Source organism: Vigna unguiculata, chromosome 11 (assembly GCF_004118075.2).
Source record: "Vigna unguiculata cultivar IT97K-499-35 chromosome 11, ASM411807v1, whole genome shotgun sequence".
Taxonomy (NCBI): Eukaryota; Viridiplantae; Streptophyta; class Magnoliopsida; order Fabales; family Fabaceae; genus Vigna; species Vigna unguiculata.
The window spans coordinates 26,611,063-26,616,495 of record NC_040289.1 but is presented as its reverse complement, the minus strand read 5'-3'; positions in this window follow the sequence as shown (position 1 = coordinate 26,616,495).

Sequence of the window (5,433 nt, the reverse complement as noted above, 5' to 3'; positions counted from 1 at the left end):
CATTCGTGCATTTCATAGAATACCCAGTGGAAACTAACCTCGTATTTGGATGAAGCATTTCAACAATTCTAAAAAATTAAAATACATTGCATTTGAAATTCTTGCAATTGAATTCCCTTCATTTTCTAAATAATTTGTTTGGATAAAGTAATTGAAATATTTTAATTTTAATATCTTGTTTGAATAAAATAATTGAATTTCTCTTATGAGATAAAATTTTATTTTAATAATATTTATTTAATATATAATTTTTGAAATTAAATTTAACAAATATAATTGTAACCTTAAAATATTTAAATTCGGCCAAATTTAGATCGAGCTGACTCGACCAAATTCAGCCAAATTTTTGCTGATGTAAACTCAGTCCTATTTGACCAAATTTAGGTTGGAGCCAACTCAGTCACATTCCGCCAATTTTCGGATGGTGTAGACTAGACCAATTTTTTCCAAATTTCAATTGAGATCACCTTAGCCAAATTTGGATGAATTTCAAAATTTGGACGACCTGGTCCGTTTGGGTTGTCATCGTCTAGTTCATCAGACCCCAACCTGTTTGGGTTATCGGGTCTGCCCGACCTGTCTTGGTTGTTAGGCCCACCTGACTTGTTTGGGTTGTCAAGTCTGTCTGGCCCATGTGAGTCATCAAGTGCGCCGACCCATTTGGTCGTGGTGCTTGCCTGACTTGTTTTCGTAGTTGGTCCTGCTAGGCCCGTCTGTGTCGTCGGACCTGCTTGGTCTATTTGGATTGTTTGGTCGGCCTGACCCGTATGGGTTGTCGGACCGGTCCAGCCTATTTAGGTCATTTGGGTCGTCTAAGCCTAATTGACACTTCTAATATTGAACAATGAGGAATTTCACAAATTGTGAAATTTCAAGTTCCTTCCTTTTTGAGTGAATTTCAAATTCTACTATTTTAGTGATTTGAAATATCTTCTTAAAATTTCTTAATTTCAATTCTCTTTTAATTTCCCCATCCAAACAAGTCCTTTTACTACAAAGAAATTCAAATTCTCAAAATAAATGAATTACTCTCTTAAATTGCTTCATCTGAACACACCATAACATTGTGATTAGATGAAGCATTTCAACAATGCTCAAAAATTGAAATGCTTTGTATTTGAGTCGTCGCGCCTGCCTAACCCGTTTGGGTCGTCGGACCTACCCGACCCCTCTGGCTCGTCGAGTCGTTGGTCCGGCTCGTCGAACCCACTTATGGACTGAGTCAAATTAACAACTCTACTAGAGAGTCTAGAGTGTGAGGTTGAGTGAGAAGAATTTCAAATTCTACCTATTTATATGGTATTTGAATTTCTACTAATTTAGCTAATTGAAATACTTCAAAAAAATGTTTGCATTTGAAATGCTTTTTAATTTCTCTATCCAAACAAAGCATTTCATTACAAAGAAATCTAAATTCTTCAAAAAAATCAATTGCTTCATTAAAATACTCTATCCAAACACACCATAAGGTTTGATAAGCCTTTCATCAAACAATTTGTAAATTGTTCATTCCAATGAATTTTAATTGATTTGAAACTTCATTTTTCATGTTGTAGTTACTATTTTTACATATTAAAAATCCATCATATCATCTAGTTTTCGTTGTTCTATGAGTAGTTCATGCTCTAGCTCATGCATTGCATAGTAGCTTATTCGTTTAATTACTTTAGTTAATTGAAGTTTCCCCACCATAGAAGCATTTGCATCTCCAATTTGTTGTCCACGGATTGATACCAAGGTTGACTCTATATTAAACTTTTAGGGTAAAATTGGTTTTGACTAAAGTCTTATGCGATTAAAAAGGCATTATCACTACTTGATGAGTTTTTCAAACGAAGTAAGTTCATCTTTTGCTCTTTTTAGAGTATTTTTTGTTTCTATAATTCATGTGTGAGGTTAAGGGAATATATGTGTCATCTCAAAGCTTTTGATGAGTCTATGTTCAATTAGGATTGCTAGGGTATGATCAAATCATTGATCTAAGCCTTCTTTATGCATATATTACCTTCTCTATAGTTAAAATTTGCTTATAGAAGAAAGAGATTGTGTTTTGTGCTCTTAAGTCAGCTTAGGAAATCTAGATATTTAAAAAGCTTTGTTGAGATTGATTAATGGGTTGATTGATGAAAATTTGTGGTTATGATACATTTAATTGAGCATGTATTGTGGTTTTGTTTGATTGATGAATATGGTTCTTGATATGGTAAACTTGTTGGTGAAGAATTGAAGTGTATTTCAGAATGGGTAAGGGAACTTAGTTATTTAAAATTGAATATGCCTAGGTATAGAACTATGGTTTACTGCTAATTTGGATTCATTGATTTTGATATGTAATCACTAACATAAATGAACGGTTTCAACATTTTATTGGGAGACATAAATTAACGTTTGTTGTCCTTGTAACAGATGTAAATGAACACTTGTTGCATTTATAATAGACATTAATTTACGTTTGTTATAGGGACAACATAAGTTAATTTGTGGTATTTTATAAAAAAAATTAAGCCAAAATTTATGTCCTCTGGAAGCATTAGAAATGAATACATAATACAATAATAGACCATAAAAAGTTTAATAATTTTTTATGGGTATCTCAAATAAAGTTGTAAAGTATAGAAAAATGGGTAAAAAATACAAAAAAATATTAAAAAAATCACTTTAAATAATGGATTTTTTGAAAATACTATGGAAATTTCCACCACATTCTTCACCCCATGTGCAATAACTTTCATTTTTTGAGCGTCTCCATTCGAGGTTATTAGCAAAAGTTATGACCATTTGAAGCTTTTAACCACCAAATCTTGACAACTTTAAATATGTGACCAATATGTCATATGTTAACACTCTACATTTAAATACAACCTAATAGAAGTTAACACAAAAATTTGAGTCAAAAATCATTTTCTAACTATTTTTAGTGATTTTGCCAAAATCGGGATCATATGGTTATGAAAGTAAAAGTATTAAGAAAGAAAGAATCGTGATGGAGTGAATGAGGGTGCACACTCATTGACCAAATAAAAGATAATTTCCCTTCTTAATTCTAAACGTTTGATGAAAGGAGTGATAAACAATAGGTAGTTGCTAGAGAGTATGTTGTGTAGTCAGTAGATGTTGAGAGTATATGTATAGAAGAGTTGGGTTGTTAGAGGAACAATTGTATTTTTTTTTGTTTCAACACTGACTTTTAAACAAGTTTTCACCTTTATGGTTTGTGTGTAATGTTCAATAATGGTCGAGGAACACAAATTCAAGGTCATCTTGATTTGCTTACCTTTAGAAGTGTTGGAAAAAATATTTGAGACAATCTTTTTGCTCGAAGATATTAAGTTGTGTGTTGTGTACCAATGAAAGGGGGAAAGTTGAGTTTCTGTTTTAATTTTCTCACGCTACTTGATATACTTGCTCTCTATTATTGCTTATTAAATATATAGAATTTTTGTAGGCTAGAATTATAGAGAAGTATAGAGATGTATTTGAATGGGCAGATTATGTACCAACTTTTTGATTGTTAGAAGCTGACAAGATACATTCTGATGCATTCCCTGCACTTGTTGCTGATGTATTTGTTGGGGAGCATGGAATAATAGCTCTTGCATTTGGCAAGTCATATTCTCTTTTAAAGTATTTGAAAATTGTTCTTTTATCTTAAATGTCTTATTTGCATTTGATTTTAACTTTTTCTTCTTTTTTGATTTAGTATGTGTGTGGTGGTGATTAGGTTATATACGATTTTTCTAGCCAATTAACCTGTGACAAAGGCCCAAGCAGTTATAGCTCTCACTACGAAAATGCTTTTGACATAGTTAATAAAGAGCTTGCACGCGTTGATGCAGAATCTTTGTTTGATAATGTTGTTGCTTCTCATAGTGTTTTAGTAGCTCAAGTTGAGAAGGATATCATTGCAAGTTTTGAACAGAAGCTTTCCATAGAGAGGTAAAATATCAATGTTGTTGATAAAGTGGCCAAAGAGGCAACATGCGAGTTAGAAAGGTTGAGGGTTGAGAGAGAAGAAGATAGAATTTCCTTGATAAAGGAACGAGTTGCTATTGAATCATAAAGGGTTGTTTTTTCTAGGTTGAGGCATGTGACGGAAGACCATCTACAAAACATTATGAGTGACAAGGTTGAAATAGCTCATGAAAAAGAGAGGATTAGTAAGCTTCGGGAACTGGCAGAAAATGAAGAGAAGGAAATTAAGCGAGTGTAGTATGAGGTAGAGGTTGTACGAAAAGCTTTGTCGATGGCCAAGTAAAATTATGAAAATTCATGAAGCAACTAAATTGGTTTGATCATCTTTAAATTATGGTTATAACATAAAATAATTGTGGGAACTGGAAAATATAAATTCCAGTCACTAATAGTTCAAAAGAAATCATTTTGTCTGCAGTCTTGTAATATAGTTGTGTTATATTACAACCCAAGTGTTTAGTTTTAGGTTATGGCCAGAGGATGTGGAAAAATGAGTAAGTGCATATGTAGTGGCCTTAGAGAGGGCTAGAGATCATCGGGAGAGGAATGGAACAAAACCATTTGCCTTCCTTAAGGAATCTACTAGAGTTATAGTGTTGAATCCTGAGGAGTAGTTATTGGTTCAAGATACGGTTGACCAAGATGAAAACTTACTGGACAAGCTAAAGAAAATGGCAACAAATGTTGGAGGAAGAGCTCGAGATATGATTGACCAGATTATCCTCATAATTTCTCAATTCGTATCAAGATTGAAAGAATGGACACGCAAATCTGGAAAACAAGCAAATTCTAGGTTATTCAAGAAACATGTTTGATATAATTGATGGATATACTTTGATCACTGTAGGATTGATTATCTACTTTCCTTTCTGAATGTGTATTGCAAATATTGGAGTTGTTTAGACACTCTAGAGAATCATTCATTTTCTTTGTTTTCTTTTTCATTATCGATATAGGTTTATGAACATGACTTATAATAGAGAGTGAATAATTGTGAAGTAATTGCAATGAACAAAACAATATTTCTGGAAGATTAATATAACTATGACAAATTAGTGGCGGATTAAGGAGAATAAAATGTGACAAATTAGCTACAGATTAGCGAGAACATAATTGCGACAAATTAGTTACAAATTATCGAGAAAACAATTGCGACATATTAACTATTAATTAACGAGAAAATAATTGCGACAGATTAGCTACGGATTAGCGAGAAAAGAATTGTGACATATTAGCTATGGATTAACGAGAACAAAATTGCAATAAACTAGCTACGAATTAGCGATAACAAAATTGCTACAGATTAACTACGAATTAGCTAGAACAAAATTGCAACAGAATAATTACGGATTAGCTAGAAAAAATTGTGACAGATTAACTACAAATTAGCTAGAATAAAATTGCGACAAATTAGCTACAAATTAGTTAGAATTTATAAAACTTTTTCACTTCAATTAGCGA